General features: G+C 38.7%; 1 long non-coding RNA gene across 3 annotated transcripts in view; it reads left to right on the top strand.

Moving 5' to 3' along the window:
• LOC133629859 (uncharacterized) overlaps positions 1–6,245 on the top strand; it is a 90,934-nt gene extending 84,689 nt beyond the window's left edge. For 2 of the 3 annotated variants that reach the window (XR_009821133.1, XR_009821135.1), the window contains one exon: positions 558–1,145. This is a non-coding gene — a long non-coding RNA (uncharacterized LOC133629859). Of the gene's footprint in view, positions 1–557; positions 1,146–5,776 lie in introns of those variants that run through there. The other variant, XR_009821136.1, reaches the window with a different exon arrangement.
• Positions 6,246–20,000: the final 13,755 nt, after the last annotated feature.

The raw sequence follows: 20,000 nt of genomic DNA, 5'->3' as shown, positions 1-20,000 counted from the left end.
ATTTAGCAGTCGCATGTTGTTCATGACTACAAACAAGCTTTTTTGGACAAAATATACTGTGTTTGGCCTAAGTGAGTCATAAGCATGTGTTTCAGTGTGACAATAACAAGGTGAAAAAAAAAAAAAATCTTCAATGAGGCCAAATTAGCATCCAAAGTGTGTGGCGGAGATGCGCAGACTTGAAGGTCAGCGCATGTTGTTGACATATTCATCAAACAAATGTGATTTCGGAAGAAAGATAAGCAATGCTGCACGTGTACCCAGCTGACCTTTTATGTTGCAATAATATGCCAGGGAAAGAAAAGGACACACAAACTTTATCCCGCAACTTAATTTCCTACCTCTGTAAATCCTACAAATGAGTACAGTGCAGGGAAGAAAAAAAATAATAAAAAATTGCAGTGATTTTAAATCCAGGATGAATCATCCAGCCAATCAGCACCCGTGCAAGGGATGATATCAGGGGGAAATGTGTGAGCTCCTTTTTCAGGGAAGGCGTGTGAAGTCTGGCAGTCATGGCCGACGACCTCGCTGATCTTCCTATCTTTCCTTCGCAGCCTCGTTCCTCCGGGTCGCCTCGTCGACATAATCTGCCATCCCTTCCCCTCAGTCCGCACACCTCCTGTACCTGCAACACTGATAACTCCTGTTTCCTTACAATGGGACGACTTGCATGAAAATACGCATTTTGGCGTCAAAAAGTCGGCGCTTCCTACAACTGGGACTTTCTGAAGATCCGGTCCAGATGGTAGGACTTCTTCCAAAAGGGACCGCGTACTGATGGCTAATTATCCTCACAGGACCCTGAGAAAACCCTTAAAAATAGACACACTCATCGTGATTGGACGCAATTGATTGGCTCTCGGAGGTGTAAGCTGATTGTCAGCCGGTACACATGATGACTCGTGTCTGCTTGTTAATTACACTTGCAGGCAGAGGTCCTCGCGAGAGACGATGTCAGGGAAAATGTCCTCGGCTTTAAGACGAGCTATCGAGCGCTGGAGTTGATTGACGTCGGCGGCCCTTAGCGCACCCGTCTGTCGTCTTTACCGGTGCTTCCCGTCCTGATAGTTTGCTGCTTTGCTGGGAATTAAAGTTTGTCTTGAGAACTTCTTGACAAATTTGAGCTGTCATCCGTGGCAGAAGCTAATGAGCGTTTCCAGATGGAATTGGGTCCATTTAACGGCGTAAATGTTGGAAGCATATACGTAACATGTTAAACACCACCTACTTGATTTTGTACTGTGTGAATCGTCATACTGTGCATTAAATAACTCCACTTATTGCACCCTACAATGCAACACTTGTATTGTTAGCAAGTGTCAATTAGCATAATAGCACGTATTGACATTTGCATATATATATATATATATATATATATATATATATATATATATATATATATATATATATATATATATATATATACACACCGTATTTTCCGGATTATAAGGCGCACCTTCAATGAATGGCATATTTCAAAACTTTGTTCATATATAAGGCGCACCAGATTATAAGGCGCACCTATGCATCCATTAGATGGATCTGCGCTAAAGGGAATGTCAACAAAATAGTCGATAGGTCAGTCAAACTTTATTAATAGATTACAAACCAGCGTTCTGACAACTCTGTTCACTCCCAAAATGAATAAACCGCTGTTTTATTATTTTCCCCGAGGTAAAGTCAGTGACGTGGTGTTTTGTTTATCTTTTAACAACAGCAAGGTATAACGTGTAGTGCAACATTTATACCACATAGTGGAGGGGAACTTTTCCCTGATTCAATAAACACGTAAAAAATATTGATTCTGTTACGGTAAATCAAACGTTAGTGCAATAACAATATAGTAACACTCGAAATAGTGCAGAGCAATAACAATATGTCAATAACTCAACGTTGCTCAAACGTTAACGTCACACAACACACAAAATAAACATGTTAAGCTCACTTTATGAAGTTATTCCTCATACACGAATTCCTCAAATTCTTCTTCTTCAGTGTCCGAATCAAACACCATTGATTCGTTTGTTAAATGATCACGCTGCTGCTCTATTCCCGTGTTCTACTGCGTGACTGATCGTCTTAAGTTTAAACTCTGTGTCGTGAGCGTGTCTCTTAATAGGAGCCATTTTTGGGTTAGAAGCGCTTCTTCTTCTACAGGGTAAAACGAAGTTGGCAGCTGCTTACTGTAGAAGAAGAAGCACTTCTTCTTCTACGGGGGAAAAAGAAGTCGGCGGCTGTTTACCGTAGTTGCGAGACCTAAACTTTATGAAAATGAAGTTTAGGTTTGTTGTGGCTCAATATTGGTCCATATATAAGGCGCACCGGATTATAAGACGCACTGTCAGCTTTTGAGAAAATTTGAGGTTTTTAGGTGCGCCTTATAGTGCGGAAAATACGGTATATATATATTTATATATTAGTTAATCTATAGCATATAGATCATCAGGAGTCCTCTTCCTCCTATCCAGGAGATCACAAAAAGCCACTGCCTGACCAGGGCTCAGAAAATCTGCAGAGACTCCTCCCACCCCCAGCAAGGACTGTTTTCACTGCAGGACTCTAGAAAGAGGTTCCGCAGCCTCCGTAGCAGAACCTCCAGGTTCTGTAACAGCAACTTCCCTTCAGGCCGTAAGACTCTTGAACGCATCAAAATAATCCCCTCAATTGGATTAACTCTCTGGAATATAAAGACAATATAACATACATCCATAAACCTGGATGCATATGCAAAAGTGCAATATATTTATCTGTACAGTAAATCTATTTATTTATATCTGCACCTTATTGCTCTTTTATCCTGCACTACCATGAGCTAATGCAACAAAATGTTGTTCTTATCTGTACAGTAAAGTTCAAATTTGAATGACAAAAGTAAGTCTAAGTCTAATTTCATACGTTTCAAAAACGAGACACATTTTTTCTTCATGTCTAAATGTTTTAGTTGTAATGGATATGTGCCGATCGATCGGCCGTCGATCAGTATCGTGCGATGATAGCTAATTACCGTATTTTTCTGACTATAAGGCGTTCTTAAAGTCCTTTCATTTTCTCAAAACTCGACAGTCATACTTGCCAACCTTGAGACCTCCAAATTCGGGAGATTTTGGGGGGGGGGGGCGGGGTTAAGGGGAGGAGTATATTCATAGCTAGAATTCACTTAAATTCAAGTATTCCTTTAAATATATATATATATATATATATATATATATATATATATATATATATATATATATATATATATATATATATATATATATATATATATATATATATTAGGGCTGCAACAACTAATCGATTAAATCGATAAAAATCGATTACCAAAATAGTCGGCGATTAATTTAGTCATCGATTCGTTGGAACTATGCTATGCGCATGCGCGGAGGCTTTTTTTTTTTTTTTTTTTTGGTTATTTTTTTTATTTATTTATTTTTTTTATAAACCTTTATTTATAAACTGCAACATTTACAAACGGCTGAGAAACAATAATCAAAATAAGTACAAAAACAGTACAAAACAGCGCCAGGGCGGCGCTGAGGCTACGTTTCATGAGGTGGCGTAAGCTAGCCAATGATGTGTCATGTGCAGCTCACGTGACGACGGCGTCTCCTTTGCTGGAAAAATTCGAAAAATGGCGCAGGAAAACACGACCGATAGTTTAGCGGAGAAACATCTTGAGGTTATTGCTTCAATGGAGAAAAGTGTACAACCTAAGTCGTCAAAAATGTGGGAACACTTCACTTTAAAGACTTCAAAGAAGACCGTTTCCTGCAAAATGGCACAGAAGTACAACATTGCTTCAGAAGCACCTGAAGAGGAAAAATGTTGGAGCCATGGATGAAGGGAAGAACTCACAGTACGTAACTTTTTAAGTCCATAGTGGCAACAAGCATTCATGAGTTCAGCTTTTTTGTGAGTAACGTTAAAGTTATGCCTTTGTTGCAACGCGGGGCTGATAATGTGTCTTTGGCACATTTGACTCCGTTTTGAGAGAGAAAACGCACGGTTACCAATTTCGAAATAAACGTAACGGACAGAAATATCTCAGGTTGGTTTCATAATGGATCAATGTAGCCGGGCTGATAAAGCTATATAAATATATTTAGATTTGAGTGACGCTTTAGTATAACTAAACGTTATGAAGGTGCTGGAATATTTCATGCTATTATTCAGAGGCAGCCTAAAATGAATCCTTTATTATTCACAACAGAAACATGTACAATATCTGATTCAGTTCTGATGAATTACATTTCTGTGTTATTGTTGGTGTATGCTGCACCCCCAATGTCCACAACATGGTGCCAGTATGCTGTTTTTTTTCAATAAAATACTGGAAAGGATAGAAATGTAGTTTGTCTCTTTTATCCGATTATTAATCGATTAATCGATGTAATAATCGACAGATTAATCGATTACCAAATTAATCGTTAGTTGCAGCCCTTATATATATATATATATATATATATATATATATATATATATATATATATATATATATATATATATATATATATATATAACATAAATACTTGAATTTCAGTGTTCATTTATTTACACAATACACACAAAACACTCCTCTCTACTCATTGTTGCATTTGAAAGTGCAATGCTTTGCAGCCAGTAGCACAGACTTTGAAGGAGCATAGGTATGTGCAGTGTAATATCTTTTTGGTTGGCCAACGGTTTACGTTGTATTGCGCACCCTGACGGCAAGTGTGGGAGTCGGTTCTGAAGTATGAAGTAAATAGCGGACGTGACGAGAGGCTGTCCTCACTCAGGTCCGCACGAACCTGGAGGGGGCATGCCTTAAGTCCGGCTGGAAATTGGGAGAAATTCGGGAGAATGGTTGTTCCGGAAGATTTTCGGGAGAGGCACTAAAATTCGGGAGTCTCCCGGAAAATTCGGGAAGGTTGGCAAGTATGTCGACAGTGTGCCTTATACCCCGGTGCGCCTAATATAAGGAATACATTTGGTTGTGCTTACCGACCTCGAAGTGATAAGTGTGACCAGTAGATTGCATTCACACATAAGAGACATGTGTAGACTGCAATATGACTCAAGCAAACAACACCAACATGTTATATGTTCCATTGAAAATATAGAACATTACGCACGGCGCTCAAAAATCTATCAAAATGTTTTTGTACGACTTTGGTAAGCTATGAAGCCGCACCGCTTGATGGATTGTACTGTGCTTCAACATACCAGTATGATCATGGTGTGTGTATAAGGTAAAACATTTTATCTGGCGTTTTGCTTCGCAATGTTATGGAAAAGCAACTTTTCGTACCTTCTGATACCTCTGCTGATCTGTAGTTGGGGTCTGCATAAGTCCTGAAAATTTGCGCGCGTCCACCGTTGTAGTCCATGGTCGATCAGCTTCTTCTTTTTCTGTAGCTTCTTGTTATGGGACATTCATCCTACGCTGTTGCCATTTCTAATATAAAGTAGTGTAAAGGTCTTACTTATATCTGTCAGTAAACTCGCCATGAAAGCGCTAAAACATACCGGTGTAGTGAGTTTATATTATTCACCCAAGGAACTTTAGTTATTAGAGTTCCGGTCGGACAGTTTTTCACGGGACACATTTCCGGCCTTGTTATTGCACTAGTGAGCCACGGATGAGGAGATGCTACTCCGTTATTGATTTAAGTAAAGTCTGAATGACATTACAAATGTAATTAAAACAATAATTAATAATTATACACATTTGTGGTGTAATGTGTTTTCAGTCCTCCTCAGTCATATTTGGCATTGTTGTTGTTCTGTCACGCAGCAGTTCCGGAGAAGGGAGTCAATGCGAAGCAACCCTGGCGGAGGTCATCCATCTGAGGGTTTAACGACACACTCCAAGGCGTCTTATAAACCTCTCAGATTGTTGGGCGCATTTCCGCGAATGAGCCCCGTCCATTTTGCGTGGCATTCTAATGAGAAAGCTGTGGAGGTGGGAGACGTTAGCGCTGAATGAAGTGGACAATTTTAGTGTGACTACGCTGCGTCTTTACGTTTGGGGGCCCCCGGGCGGTTGTTGAGGTTGGAGGAGTGCGCGCCTCATCAGTGAACAAAAGTGACAGCGTAATGACTTTCCTCATTTTCTCTACCAGGTTTTTTATTTATTTATTTATTTCAGCCTCGCCGCTGCTTCTTTCGGCAAAAGTCATCAGACTTGAACCTGCGTCCCCACCTATCGGAATTTAGTCAAATCCGCCACCACTAATACTCCATCATTCCTGTTTTGACTTTTACCAGCCTTAAGATGTTATTGTTGCACAACTGTTGTTTATTTGTCTGTTACTAATGACTACTACAAATAATGCATGTGCTAACAGTGCTAACAGTGGACAACACATTTTTTTTAGCATATTGCAGCATATTCTAAAAACATGTTCTGGAGGGAAAAAAATGGAAGGGTAAAAATTAAAAAAAAAAAAAAACATTGTTATGATACGACCACACCAGTAGGGGTTTAATCTTAACAATTTGATCCGATTCCGATTCCTGTAATGATAACTCGTTTCAGAATGAAAAATAAAAACCAACATAAAGTAGCAAGAAACACGTCAATAATGAATAAAGCAAAACATGTTCTGGACCAAAAATCCCTTCATATTCTCTACTGCTCACTAGTGTTACCATATCTGAGCTACTGTGTAGAAATATGGGGAAATAATTACAAAAGTACACTTCATTCATTAACGGTGTTACAAAAAATAGTTAGAATAATACATAATGTTGGATATAGAGAACATACAAATCCTTTATTTATTGAATCAAAAATACTGAAATTCCACAACATAGTGAATTTGCAAACAGCTAAAATTATACACAAAGCAAACTACCGTATAACCTGCTACCCAAGAATATACAACAATTCTTCTCAACAAAAGAGGAGAAATATAATCTTAGAGAAAAACGTAATTTAAAACATTTGTTTGCACGTACAACACTTAAGACCTTCAGTATATCAGTATGTGGAATTAAATGATGGAATGGATTAAGCAAAGCAATCAAACAATGTACTAATATGATACACTTCAAGAAACTCTTCAAACTTAAAGTGTTTACAAAGTACAAAGAAGAAGAACCATGACAAACATTCTCAATTTATTTCATCCATCCATTCATTCATTCTTAAAGTAATCTTACTTATCTCATCATATGAAATATGACTTACTTCACCAATTATTATTATTAAATTCTTACTATTATTTACTTATTTATTTTTATTCTGATTACTTATGGAGTTTATTGTGAAAAAATTGTGAACAGGAAGTGAACAAAAAGTTTTGCAACTGTTATGTAAAGAAAAGGGGTAGGATTAAATAAGCTCTGCTTCTTCCTACTCCTTTTCGAACATGTTGAAAAGAGAAACTGGAAATTGTGATGTATCATGTTGTAAGCTTGCATGTTCGAAATAAACTCAAACTCAACTCAAGAATTGATTCACGATTAAACACGATCCGAACCGATTCTTACAATGTATAATTTGGTATACTAATTATAAAACACACACGCTCCTTCTAGTTGCATGGAAATGGCCTAAAAATGTCCTTTTTAAAAATAGTTTCTTAAAAAATCAAAAATATTTTTAATCGATTTCTGAAAATTATGAATCAATTTGGAGAAGGTTTTAAAAAGACCTGGAATTCAAATGTGAACTTTTTTTTTTTAATGCACCCCACTCACCAGTTGTCTTCAACAGGGTTTTTTTCAAACTTTTTTCACCAACTACCACCTCAGGAAAAAAAAAAGCTCTCCAGCTACTACCATAAATATTAAAACAAAGTAGCGCGTAGTAGGTCTAAGTCAGGGGTCGGCAACCCAAAATGTTGAAAGAGCCATATTGGACCAAAAATAGAAAAAACAGATACGTCTGGAGCCGCAAAAAATTAAAAGTCTTATATAAGTCTTATTATGAAGACAACACATGACGTAAGTGTCTATATTAGCTATAATGGCATACTATCAAAATGACTGTCGCAGGCTGAAGCAAATCTTCGTTTAGAGAAATGTTTAAATTGATTATTTATACATATGTCTGATTAGCACTCCAACAAGTTAATAACAACAACAAAGCTCACCTTTGTGCATTCGCACACAGTATACAACTTTTGGTGGACAAAATGAGACAAAAAAGGAGCAGTAGATTTTACATCTGCAACAAACTGTTGCGTCACAGTCCACACTATGGTGAGTTCAAGAACCGCCAAAATTACTAGGACAAAACGATGTTCACCAAATACTCTCTGTAGATTAACTACGATCAAAGTATTGGACAGGACGTCGAAAATGTGTAATAAAGTTGTACTTTATATAAGAAAAAATGGGGATAAAAACGGTATAAAACGATCCTCATATCTTGTTATCTGTCATTCATTCTACTCTCGGTCTTTTTAACATCCGGTTTTGCCGCAATGCATTGTGGAACATGCAGTCTTTTAGTTAACCCTTTGTTAGGCTATTAAGTAGAAACAACTCAATTCAGTGTCAGTGTTTCTCAAATAATCAATATCAAATTCATGTATAAATCAAATCAATTCCCTTTTAACTTTTTTAGCTGTAAATATTAATAGATCAATTTATCAGCAATTAAATCAAACATGCAAATTATGAATGATCATCACACATGAACTATATAACCCATAAGTTACAACACTCATCAGTGAAGCATACACACAAACATATATTAGACAGTGGGCTTTCTAACAATTGGGAACATTTGTGTCATTATTGTCCTCAAACAAAAGACATAGTAAAACAAATACAATATTTTTCCCCCATCTTTTTCCATTTTAAATCATTTTTAAAAAATGCTCCGGGGCGGCACTAAAGAGCTGGGGCCGTACTTATCAAGCTTCTTAGAGTGCCATTTTACACTTAAGTCCTGAAAATTTGCGAAATTTAGTCCTACTCTCAAACTTAAGAATAAAAGCTTTTTATCAACGTTCTTAAGTCTAAGAATCACTCCTACTCTCCACGATATTTAAGAGACCTTCAGAGGTGTCTTAAGTGGTTAGGAGTTGCCAGCAGGGGATGGCACTGAGGCGAGAGAGACGTGCGCGAACGTTCATCTTTGTTTGATGACGAGCAGCTGATCAAACGGTATCGTTTAGACAGAGCAGGTATTATTTTTGTCACAGATTTAATAATTTTCGATTCCTTGTTGATTTCTGCATGTGGCTGCAGTGGACTAGTATATACAGAGCCACCCACACCAGTTTCAAATGAGTTGCCTAATTAATGAATTGGAAAGAAAATGTTATGAGAGTAGCGTATGTGTGTGGCACACACATACGCTAGGTTACAGCATGTGAGGTGAGTGACGTCAGTGTGTGGGCGAGAGAAGAGAGGGAGCGGTATTGTGAGTGCGAGCGGGGACTAGTTTGTTTTGTGTTGGATTGGCTGTGTGCAAGCAATCAATAAAGCAAGATTTGCAACTAATTGCCGGACTCATCATTCACTCTGAAGTCGTCCGCTGTGGAGACCCACTGCCGGGTAAAGTGAAGGGTGTTGCCCCGAGCATACATCCTGGAGAAGTGTCTCCCCTGCCTCTTTGTTACGGTCTGGGAGCAGGAAGCAGGAAAGGTGCAACAAAAAGGAAACATTTATTTTTGATTCATTGCCAATATTGTTTGTTTGTTTTGTATTATTTTGTAGTTTATTGTCAAAATATACACTCCCATTGTCCACTTAAATATTTCTAAGATTTTTCTTTATTCTTAGACAAGGGATTCCCTTCCGTGATTGGTCATTTCTATGGACACAGAAATGACGTCACCTAAAATTCCGTTTACGGCACATAGTAATGTCGTAATTCAGCTCTGAGTGTGACACTTAAGATTCAGTCCTACACTTTGCTGAAAGTGTGAGTAAGACGCTTGATAACTAACTTTTAAGTGCAGCTTTCAGCGAATAATTTATTTACTCTTAAGTCAACTCTTAGCAGACTTCTTAGGAGTAATTCTAAGAAGCTTGATAAGTACGGCCCCTGATCAGTATCTATTAAAAACACGGCAGAAGTTTTATTTGCCAAGTATATTTCATAATTTTGGCCACTGTAACAGTACAGTTTGAACAGTAACACTGTTTGAATATAGGAAAATAAAACACTGTGCTTTAATCAAATGATTCTTTGGCATACCACCAGATGGAGCCCACGTACCACTAGTGGTACAGGTACCACAGTTTGAGAATCCGTGTTCTAAAAATATTCAAATAGTTCATTAATGGCACATTTTGTGAATGTAAAACGGCAAAAACAAGAGGAAAGACAAATTATTTGAATTGTCAATGTCACTGTGCATATAAAACAAAACAAGCCTTTAAACTGCACTCCACTAACGCCACCCACACGAATGAATAACATGTGCTAAAGTGCTAACTGCGGTCCAATGTGTTTGTTGATTTGGCTGTCCTAAAAATCGACATGATCGGAATAACGAAGAGAGAGGCACCTCCGGACTCCACTCGCAGTGTTAATCGGTAATCGTTTCAATTTCACACATCTGCGCTCACATCAGGACCTTCCTGGCTAAATGGTTGGCTTGGCGCGGGGACGTGCTTTTCAATCCAATTTTGGCAAGTCTGTCGGTGTCAGCGGGTCCAAATTGAATGCCAAAAGTGTCGAGTGGATAAAGAACTGCTTAAAGTTAGCTCTATTTTCATTTATTTTTTTGGCCTATAGGCTGAATGTTGTCATGGCTCAACTTGTTCCACTTTGAGGAGTAAATATAACTGGAATGACGGAGTAAATATAACTAATTAGGTCGGTTAATGAGAAAATCCGACCCTGACCAATATTTGTGTGGTTTGTTCCTGCGAGGCAGCTTAGTTTGTTTATTTGGATTTAAAAATATGACATATACATTGTGAAATTAGTTATTTACACAGAAATATTTTATAAATGTTTATTTACATACCTTAATTGTTTCTAAACGGTGTCTGTAACACGGCAGTAAAACAGCTTATCAAACAAAACAGAAGTCATTGTGATGTGCCCACGAGCTGCGGAAACTAGCTCTCAGACTTAACTCCACAGTACGTCTTGGTGAATTTACAAAACTGAATTAATACAAAAAGAATGCCTCTAAGTTAATAATACTAACACAGACACTTGTAAACGTGTTAGCATATTAGCTAATGCTAACGACACACATATACATATGCATGACAACACTTCTACAGACATAACACATGGGACGGTTTAGTAAGTAAGAATTGTTTTAGTTATATTGTAAAACTTATCATGGGCGATTAGAAGACCAAACGGCACTTCTACTTCCTGTTCAAAGCTTTAAACAACAGGAAACACCTGTGGGCATTCACCCACCTCCACCTGCAATGAGCGAACAACACACCATTTAAGTGTATTTGACTTGTCCAGGGTGTACCCCGCCTTCCGCCCGAATGCAGCTGAGATAGGCTCCAGCACCCCCCGCTACCCCAAAAGGGACAAGCGGTAGAAAATGAATGGATGGATGTGTTTAATGTGTACATACTTATTTATGTATATGTATTCATATGACATAACATTTTTATATACTATTATTATTATTATTATTAAGCATACAGTAAGAAATAATAAGGGGTGGGAGTACATAAGTTTTTACTTCTTCTCACTCCTTTTCAGATATGTTTACATTAATGTTTATTTTCATTTCTTGTTTCTTTTGCTTTTTATTATTACTATTATTATTATTATTATTATTATTGTTTTTGTTATTCATTCTTGAATGGCTTTGTTGTTTTTTTCAAAATTTGTTGTTTTTGTTTTGTCTACATATTCGAAATAAACATGAATGAAATGAAATGAAATGGAAAAAATGTGTTTAATGAAAACTATTTGCTTTATGGCCGTAAGCGAAGAAAAATATTAGCCACACTGTTTCATAAGCCGCAGGGTTCAAAGTGTAGGAAAAAAGTAGCGGCTTATAGTCCGAAATGTACAGTAATTTGCGCTCAATATAATGCTGAAAATGATATTGTTTGTGGGACAAAAAATCGTTCAGCAAAATTCGGCCAAGATAACAGCTTTTTTTTGTTTGTTTTTTTGCAAACTTTCAAGATACGTCGTGTGTTTCTGTGGGAAATGACAATAAGTGAGAAACTCACAAATGTTTGATCCTTTTTAATCCTAACATGCAGCGGCTCGGATTTCCCTGCGTCGTCGTCGGAGACGTCTGAAGATATTTCCATGTAAATCGACCTCCGTGGCGGCGCACAACGGCGAGCGCTAATCCTCGTTTAAAAACTTAAGCTACGTACGACACGAGCACAATTCCGTACTTTTAAGTTTACAGTTTGTGATTGTGTGGCCTCTGGTTAAAAGTTTAACGACGCCACTAATGAAAAAAGAAGTCATTGAACATCGCAATCAATAGGGACTCTGTTTCCGTCATCGCTGAAAAGAAACAAGGGTGTAAAGCCAAAGCTGCACCTCGCATAAAAAGCCCAGAGTTGGAGATACCATATTTTCGGGACTATAAGGCGCACTTAATTGTATTTATTTTTCTCAAAAATCGACAGTGCGCCTTATAACCCGGTGCACCTAATGTAAGGAATAAGTTTGGTTGAGCTAACCCACCTCGAAGCTATTTTATTTGGTACATGGTGTAATGATAAGTGTGACAAATAGATGGCAGTCAAACATAAGAGATAAGTGTAGGCTGCACCGTTTGATGTGCTTCACCATACGAGTATTATGGTGTGTGTATATGGTAAGACATTATCTGGCGTTTTGCTTCGCAATATTATGCAAAAGCAACTTTACTTACCTTCTGGTACCTGCTGATCTGTATTTGGGATCTGCATAAATCCTGAAAAATTGTGCGCGTCCGCCTTTGTAGTCGATAAGCTTCTTCTTTTTGTCGATCCTCTTGTTATGGGACTTTCATCCTCCGCTGTTGCCATTTCTAATATAAAGTAGTGTAAAGTTCTTACTTACATCTGTCTGCAAACTCGCCATGAAAGCGCTAAAACATACCGGTGTAGTGAGTTTACATTATTCACCCAAAGAACTTTAGATCTGTAATACAAAATCTATGCAACATTTTGACCAAAGAACCACCATTAGATGTTATGTCGACAAGGAAGTTTGTTCAATTTAGAAAAAAATATATAATAATATGACTCCTTTAATGCGTCTTATAATCCGATGCGCCTTATATACAGTCACGATCAAAAGTTTACATACACTTGTAAAGAACATAATGTCATGACTGTCTTGAATTTCCAATAATTTGTACAACTCTTATTTTTTTGTGATCGAGTGATTGGAGCACATACTTGTTGGTCACAAAAAACATTCATGAAGTTTGGTTGTTGTATGAATTTATTATGGGTCTACTGAAAATGTGACCAAATCTGCTGGGTCGAAAGTATACATACAGCAATGCTAATATTTGCTTACATGTCCCTCGGCAAGTTTCACTATTGGTAGCCATCCACAAGCTTCTGGCAAGCTTTTGGTTGAATTTTTGACCACTCTTCTTGACAAAATTGGCGCAGTTCAGCTAAATGTGTTGGTTTTCTGACATGGACTTGTTTCTTCAGCATTGTCCACACGTTTAAGTCAGGAATTTGGGAAGGCCATTCTAAAACCTTAATTCTAGCCTGATTTAGCCATTCCTTTACCACTTTTGACGTGTGTTTGGGGTCATTGTCCTGTTGGAACACCCAACTGCACCCAAGACCCAACCTCCGGACTGATGATTTTAGGTTGTTCTGAAGAATTTGGAGGTAATCCTCCTTTTTCATTGTCCCATTTACTCTCTGTAAAGCACCAGTTCCATTGGCAGCAAAACAGGCCCAGAGCATAATACTACCACCACCATGCTTGACGGTAGGCCTGGTGTTCCTGGAACTAAAGGCCTCACCTTTTCTCCTCCAAACATATTGCTGTGTATTGTGGCCAAACAGCTCAATTTTTGTTTCATCTGACATCACATGGACAAAGATAAGACCTTCTGGAGGAAAGTTCCGTGGTCAGACGAAACACAAATTGAGCTGTTTGAAAAAAAGATGAACAATCCGGAAAATACGGTGCATGCAATGTTCAGTGCATGTCCTCAGACGTTTCGTGGAACGTAAAGTAAAAAAAATGGCTTTGTAGTTAATTGGTACTTGCGAGCACACTCGGCGCTGTAAGTGACAGTGTTGTGTCTCCATGGCGATGTTGTTTGCGTTCAGCGATGTTCCAAAGGCGCCGTGACAACTCTGTAGTCGCGACGGCACAAATTGAGCGCTGTCAACGCTTTTTCGTTGGCATCCAAACAATCGCTCGTTGCAGATTTTGACGTCCCTGACAAAAGCGACACAACAAATAAAGCTAGTTTTCGGGATACTTTTTTTTTTTTTTTTTTTTTGTGGGGGTGGGGGGGGGGGGGGGGGGTTTGTGGACTCCTTCCACTCGTAGGAGGGTGGATGGCTCAGGCGGGACGGAACAATGAAGCTGGACAATGGCGCTCAGCAGACGCTCGAAGCGGCTCCAGTATAAACAGCATCAGTGGGGTCGCCTTGTTGCCAATATTCATGGCACTCCTGAGCTGCTTTGGAGCCAGATCTGTGGGTTTAATGCAGTGGAAGGGGCCCCCCCCCCCACAGTTGGTGTTGGTTTTAGTACCAATATGTATCCGCCATGCCACTTTCTACCATCTGAACGGGGTTGCCAACGTGCAAAACAATGTCTGTCTACAACAGGGGTGGGCAATTAATTTTCACCGGGGGCCGCATAAGCAACCCGAGCACCGCTGGAGGGCCACACGACAATATTTCAATTAAATTTTGCTCAATATTATTTTTGATATACCGTAAGATAAATAATAATGATGATAATAATAATAATAATAATTTAATTTAACCTAACTTAACTTTATACAAAAGCAGATTGCTTTTGATGGTCACTTTATCCTGCATTATCCAACATTTTTCCCCATCAGATTTGGACAACCATCTGTTGTTAAAAATAGTTTTTAATCATATTTATTTCATATTGGTTTTTATATTGGTTTTATATGTAATTGTTTTTTCTTTTTATTCAGTCATTGGTGGAGCTAAGGATACTATTTGAATATTGTTTGTAATATTGTTGTGCAGCACTTTGGAAACATTTTGTTGTTTAAATGTGCTATGTAAATAAAGTGGATTGGATTGTCACACCTGCCAGCTTGTCCCAACACGCATTTACCTCTGTGAACAAGTCATTACCTGTGGTTGTCTCTTTAATTGACTGCATCAGAGCTCTCATCCAAAGTTAGCGAAAAACAGTCAATGTCTCCGGGCATTATCAGCGCAACAAAGTCCAATAAGCACTCCTTAATAAACTCTCCGTCAGAAAACGCCTTACTTTTTCTGGCGCTTTTGTGAGAAATGACGAAACTTGTCCTGACGGCTGCATCTCTGGGGGTGTGAAATATGGCACAAAGTCCTTGTTGGGTTTACCATCAACGCATCAGCCTCCCTTGCGCGCGCTTCATCAGACACATTCCGGTATTTTCCCTCGTGTTTCTTCGTGTAGTGGCGATTAAAATGATATTTAAACACAGCAACCTGTGTACCACACATTAAGCACACGGCTTTACCATTAATTTATGTAAAGAAATACTTGGCAGTCCATGTCTTGTTGGAAACACGCCATTCCTCATCAACTTTTCTTTTTTTTAGCGTCTCATCACTTGTCTCTATGCACCTTCACTCACAGGTTCCCCCCGGACATACGGCATAAATAACACATTTCAAAATAAAAGCAGCACAGTTGTATTGCGCGCACGACATAGACGTTTTTTAAACTTTATTTTGTCATTTGTAATTGCGCCGTTCAATTCACTCACAATCGCACACGCGCATACGTCCACACGGAAGTAATGCAAATAACGCTTTTCAAAACAAAAGCAGCACCGTTGTATTGCACACTCGACATAGATACTTTTTGAAATTTATTTTGTAATTTATGATTGGCCTCACGCGGGCCGGACAGGGATGCGCAAAGGGCCGGATGCGGCCCGCGGGCCGTACAATGCCCAGGTCTGGTCTACAAAGAAATGCATTGGCTGGAGCTGGTAGCCAATCAGCAATCACTTTGCTTGTACTCAAAACAGTTTGCAGTTTATGTATTGACATGCACACGAATCGGTACTTTACGTTAGTGATGTGCGGATCGATACTGAAATATCGATATCGCCGATAGCACATCATGATGCTCTAAACTCCATTCTCAACTCAAACCTTGTGGTTAGTGTCCCCACCCTGAGATTGGCAGGTCTTGAGTTCAAACCCCGGCCGAGTCATGCCAAAGACTACACAAATGGGACCCATTACCTCCCTGCTTGGTACTCAGCATCAAGGGCTGGAATTGGGGGTTAAATCACCAAAATGATTCCCGAGTGCGGCCACCGCTGCTGCTCACTGCTCCCCTCACCTCCCAGGGGGTGGGACAAGGGGATGGGACCAGGGGATGGGTCAAATGGGACCAGGGGATGGGTCAAATTCAGAAAGTAATTCACCACACCGAGTGTGTGTGTGACTATCAGTGGTACTTTAACTTTAAAATATTGATACTTTAGTTCAGGGCTGTAAACTGATATTGTATCAACTTTGTATGATACGTCACAAGATGACTAAGTATATTATAGATTGTTAGTTAGAAAACGGGCAAAAAAAGTCGGTACGTAATGAAAAAAGCGGGGATGTTTTTCCATTTAAGAATAAAATAAACATGCTTGTGTATCTGCATAACGGAAATAGTAATGTTCAGTTACACATTTAACAGTGTTTATTATTATTATTATTATATTTTTTTCAAAATCATTCATAATTTAGTATGTTATTTAACTAAACTTTGTTGATATTTGAAGTATATATACCAGAGGTGTGGACTCGAGTCACATGACTTGGACTCGAGTCAGACTCGAGTCATGAATTTGATGACTTAAGACTCGACTTGACAAAATGTAAAGAGACTTGCAACTCGACTTAGACTTTAACATCAATGACTTGTGACTTCACTTGGACTTGAGCCTTTTGACTTGACATGACTTGCTACTTTCCCCAAAACCCAAAGCTTAAAAAGTTATTTGGGAGCCCTCCATATCTTTCATTTTGTACGTGTCTGTCTATCAGCGTGTGTGCTGCGTGTCAGCGTGTGTGCTCTCAGTACAACAGCCAATCAAATTAGATCTACGTTGTTTTCATCACACAGCATTCATCCAATCCAATTGCAGGACAACCAATGAACAAGAGTTGTCGAACAACGCGCCAGTGAGAAACAATTATGCCAAAGTTGGTTTCGTTCGGGTATAAAAACTACGACTTGGTCAACAAAAAACGAATTGCCGTATGCAAATCACGCTGTTCGAATGTTACAGACGGAGACGCAACAACTTCCAACTTCGTTCGACATTTGAAGTTGCACAAAGAAGGGTAAGTTTTGAATGTAAGCTAACGTTTATTGGCTAAGTAACGTGACTTTTATTTGCTGTGTAGTTAAATCAGTGAGGCTGTAAACTCACTGCTAACGTCATAACCATAGACATCTTATAAGTAGACGCAGCATTGAGCGCTACTGCCTACAGGCGCAGACGAGACGCGGGGCCGCCATCTTGGAGTGGTGATCTGCTCCACTCAGTGCAATTCATTTGGCAGGAGCAATGAACTGTCAGCGCATTTAATTAATCTTACCTCACTGAATACCACTCATTTTCACGCGCTTTTTTGTCATACGTGTAGCTATGATAACGGACACATGTTTTGGTGTGTTTTATTATTCATAGTTTGCTTAACAGTAATATAATATTCTTATATATTATTCAGGGACGGCGTGGCGAAGTTGGTAGAGTGGCCGTGTCAGCAATCGGAGTGTTGCTGGTTACTGGGGTTCAATCCCCACCTTCTACCATCCTAGTCACGTCCTTGGGCAAGACACTTCACCCTTGCTCCTGATGGCTGCTGGTTAGCTCCCGCCATCAGTGTGTGAATGTATGGGTGAATGTGGAAATACTGTCAAAGCGCTTTGAATACCTTGAAGGTAGAAAAGCGCTATACAAGTAAAACCCATTTATCATTTATTTATTTATAAGCTATAATTGACCAGACGTCCGAGATCAAAACTGGGAATATAATCCCAGAGAAGGGGGAAAAAACGGTCAGCTATTTTTAAATTGAAGAAACAATATGATTAGGTTATATATACATGCGTATATCCTACATAAACAACATTAGATATCTATATATCTTATAGACTGTATCTCTGTTGCTGCAGCAGCAGAGAGTTTATTCTGTCTTGACACTTTGTATTGATATTTTGTATTACATTCTTCCCTTAAATGATAATGTTTACAGTGATTTTTATATATGTATTTTTTATGTATGTCGCTTTGGATAAAAGCGTCTGCCAAATACTTCAACACAAATAAACACCTGAAAGTCTTTATATCAGCTAAAACCACCAATCTGTTTCACTGGATTCAGAATAAAACCAAATTCTGTCTTACCCAACAATGTTAGTATTTGAATATTGTTACTTGAAGACTTATTCCTGGTTACAATTATACTGTTAAGAAAGTATTGTCTTATATTTAGCCTAAAATGAGAATGCATCATAATCAGTGGCGGCTGGTGAATTTTGTTGTAGGTGGGGCTGAAAGTTTGTAAACCAAACCCCTGTAAATAAATAAATGATAAATGGGTTATACTTGTATAGCGCTTTTCTACCTTCAAGGTACTCAAAGCGCTTTGACAGTATTTCCACATTCACCCATTCACACACACATTCACACACTGATGGCGGGAGCTGCCATGCAAGGCGCTAACCAGCAGCCATCAGGAGCAAGGGTGAAGTGTCTTGCCCAAGGACACAACGGACGTGACTAGGAAGGTAGAAGGTGGGAATTGAACCCCAGTAACCAGCAACACTCCGATTGCTGGCACAGCCACTCTACCAACTTCGCCACGCCGTCCCTGTAGGGGGGTCATCCTCCCCCAGAAGATTTATTTGTGATTTTCACATACAAATATTGAAGATCTTTGCTCCTTCTCAACTCTGTGGTAATATTATTTTCATAAAATACAACCAATAGTATGTTAATGTTAAATCTTACTTGTGAAAAGTAATCCCCCGATTCCTATTTTCAACGGTCCGCTCATTTGAGTAGGAAAACGCTGAACACCAGCCCGGCATCTTTGTTTTCTACCTGTCAACTGTCAGTTTAGGCTGTTCGCCGGCTCCTCATCACCACTTCAAGATGGCGGCCACATTGCCAATGATGCGTCTAGTTATAAGATGTCTATGGTTATAACGTCATTGCTAGCACGGCAATATGTTGCGTCCACTGCAGTTCGCTACCTTATTCATACTTTTTCTCAAGTGATTTTTTTAAGCAGGGTTGCATGAGGTACCTACACTTAACGTTACGTTAGTCAATGTATCACACACAGTAACTTAACGTTAGACGGCGGTCAGCAGCACCGCATATTTTAGCCACCTACAAAAAGACAAACATAGTAAAATAAAGGTCAGTTAAAATGTATACTATATTAAAACTATGTGTACATATTGCATAGGGCCCTGACATCTAAAAAGTACAACTCTGTTCATTGTTTTGTTCATGTATTTGTTATGTTTTTCATGTGTACGCACACATAAACACACATACAGTATAAGATGAGATCAATGAGATAAGGTAAGAACAGGATAGAAACTGCTGTGGGACTAGTTACAATGCAATATGCCATGGAAATACGATGTTAACACTTTTGTACAAATAAGTACAGTTGCACTTGTTTTTTCAAATGTGTTTATTCTGTAAAGGAATGAGTTAAATGTTTAAAATAACTGGTTAATAGTGCTATTATGAAGTGCAATGTCAGCACTATTTTTTTTCCTGCAATTTCAAATGCACTTGTTTTAATAAATAAATACAGCGTTTTAAAAGCATACACAATCTGTGTAAATATATTAGTCTGTGGTTAAAAGGACTTGAAAGGACTCGAAACTCAAAATGCAGGAC

The sequence above is a fragment of the Entelurus aequoreus genome, linkage group LG15, assembly GCF_033978785.1.
Source record: "Entelurus aequoreus isolate RoL-2023_Sb linkage group LG15, RoL_Eaeq_v1.1, whole genome shotgun sequence".
NCBI classification, from domain to species: Eukaryota; Metazoa; Chordata; class Actinopteri; order Syngnathiformes; family Syngnathidae; genus Entelurus; species Entelurus aequoreus.
The sequence above is the reverse complement of the archived record's forward strand: the minus strand, read 5'-3'. Positions and strand labels throughout refer to the sequence as shown.